This window comes from Styela clava, unplaced genomic scaffold (assembly GCF_964204865.1).
Source record: "Styela clava unplaced genomic scaffold, kaStyClav1.hap1.2 HAP1_SCAFFOLD_35, whole genome shotgun sequence".
NCBI lineage: Eukaryota > Metazoa > Chordata > Ascidiacea > Stolidobranchia > Styelidae > Styela > Styela clava.
This window is the reverse complement of record NW_027556639.1, coordinates 32,501-35,000: the sequence shown is the minus strand read 5'-3', so window position 1 is coordinate 35,000 and position 2,500 is coordinate 32,501. Positions and strand designations below refer to the sequence as shown.

General features: G+C 54.0%; 1 non-coding gene across 1 annotated transcript in view; it reads left to right on the top strand.

The window, feature by feature from the left end:
- Window positions 1-1,391: 1,391 nt before the first annotated feature.
- Window positions 1,392-2,500, top strand: part of LOC144419324 (small subunit ribosomal RNA) — a 1,810-nt gene continuing 701 nt past the window's right edge. The window contains exon 1 of the ribosomal RNA XR_013473992.1: window positions 1,392-2,500. This exon is cut by the window's right edge and continues 701 nt beyond it. This is a non-coding gene — a ribosomal RNA (small subunit ribosomal RNA).

Below are 2,500 nucleotides of genomic sequence, written 5' to 3'. Positions count from 1 at the left end.
CGGGCGAGAGAGTGCTGCGTCGCCGGCATCGGCGTCGAAAGAAGCCGAGCCGAAAAAAGTTAATGTACAAACGTGCAAGCATACTAACCTAACCCTAGGTAAGGCATGTCAGAGCGAAAGACAGTAAACTCGAATGAGCCATGAAAGAGCGGTGCGGGGCCGGTCGGAGCGCACCCTTTTCTCGGTGGCTGGCGGGCGAGAGAGTGCTGCGTCGCCGGCATCGGCGTCGAAAGAAGCCGAGCCAAAAAAAGTTAAAGTACAAACGTGCAAGCATACTAACCTAACCCTAGGTAAGGCATGTCAGAGCGAAAGACAGTAATTTCGAATGAGCCATGAAAGAGCGGTGCGGGGCCGGTCGGAGCGCACCCTTTTCTCGGTGGCTGGCGGGCGAGAGAGTGCTGCGTCGCCGGCATCGGCGTCGAAAGAAGCCGAGCCGAAAAAAGTTAAAGTACAAACGTGCAAGCATACTAACCTAACCCTAGGTAAGGCATGTCAGAGCGAAAGACAGTAATTTCGAATGAGCCAAGAAAGAGCGGTGCGGGGCCGGTCGGAGCGCACCCTTTTCTAGGTGGCTGGCGGGCGAGAGAGTGCTGCGTCGCCGGCATCGGCGTCGAAAGAAGCCGAGCCAAAAAAAGTTAAAGTACAAACGTGCAAGCATACTAACCTAACCCTAGGTAAGGCATGTCAGAGCGAAAGACAGTAATTTCGAATGAGCCATGAAAGAGCGGTGCGGGGCCGGTCGGAGCGCACCCTTTTCTCGGTGGCTGGCGGGCGAGAGAGTGCTGCGTCGCCGGCATCGGCGTCGAAAGAAGCCGAGCCGAAAAAAGTTAAAGTACAAACGTGCAAGCATACTAACCTAACCCTAGGTAAGGCATGTCAGAGCGAAAGACAGTAATTTCGAATGAGCCAAGAAAGAGCGGTGCGGGGCCGGTCGGAGCGCACCCTTTTCTCGGTGGCTGGCGGGCGAGAGAGTGCTGCGTCGCCGGCATCGGCGTCGAAAGAAGCCGAGCCGAAAAAAGTTAAAGTACAAACGCGATGCTAATGAGCGAGCCGTTGTCTCGACTAATATGTAGGGGGCGTTCGATCGAGCGTCTGGCTTGAGCGCTTGTCGGCCTAGCAGAACGGTCGCATTGTTATGCCCGGGTTTTAGGCACCGCTGCAGGCGGCCGGCAGAGCTCTTGTTTGTGCGAAACTGAATGGATCGAGCCCGAGAGAGGGCGAGCAAAGAAAAAACGCAAATCGCTCCGCCTGGCACTGCCGGCGAGAGCGTGGACGTCGCGGCCAGCGACTGTCGAAGCCGAGTACGGCCGCAGGCGATCGCCTCGGTCTTAAACGAATGCGACGAGCACGCGCCGGGCGGCCCAGCAAGGGCCGAGCGCAGCTGTCGCAGCTATCTGGTTGATCCTGCCAGTAGTGATATGCTTGTCTCAAAGATTAAGCCATGCAGGTGCAAGTACGAGTTCTCGTAAAGCGAAACTGCGAATGGCTCATTAAATCAGTCTTGGTTTATTTGGTCTCGTAAGCGAAGTGGATAACTGTGGTAATTCTAGAGCTAATACATGCATTAAGCGCCGACTTCGGGAGGCGCGCTTTTATCAGATCAAAACCGACCGGGTTCGTCCTGTGACGTTTGATGACTCTGGATAACCACGCGGATCGTACGGTCTCTGCACCGACGACGTATCATTCAAGTGTCTGCCCTATCAACTGTCGAAGGTACGCTACGTGCCTACCTTTGTGATAACGGGTAACGGGGAATCAGGGTTCGATTCCGGAGAGGGAGCCTGAGAAACGGCTACCACATCCAAGGAAGGCAGCAGGCGCGCAAATTACCCATTCCCGACACGGGGAGGTAGTGACGAAAAATAACAATACAGGACTCTAACGAGGCCCTGTAATTGGAATGAGTACATCCTAAAACTCTTAACGAGTATCCATTGGAGGGCAAGTCTGGTGCCAGCAGCCGCGGTAATTCCAGCTCCAACAGTGTATGCTAAAGTTGTTGCGGTTGAAAAGCTCGTAGTTGGATTTTGGGCGAGCGCCGCCGGTCCGTCGCAAGGCGTGTCACTGGTTGCGTTCGCCTCACCTTCGGTTCTCCGTCGGTGCTCTTGACTGAGTGTCGGCGGTGGCCGATAAGTTTACTTTGAAAAAATTAGAGTGTTCAAAGCAGGCTGTTCGCCTGCATAGTGTTGCATGGAATAATGGAATAGGACCTCGGTTCTATTTTGTTGGTTTTCGGAGCACGAGGTAATGATTAAGAGGGACAGACGGGGGCGTCCGTACTCTGCCGTTAGAGGTGAAATTCTTGGATCGGCGGAAGACGAACTACTGCGAAAGCATTCGCCAAGAATGTTTTCTTTAATCAAGAGCGAAAGTCAGAGGTTCGAAGACGATCAGATACCGTCCTAGTTCTGACTATAAACGATGCCAACTAGCGATCGGGAGGCGTTACCATGACGACCTTTCCGGCAGCTTCCGGGAAACCAAAGTCTTTGGGTTC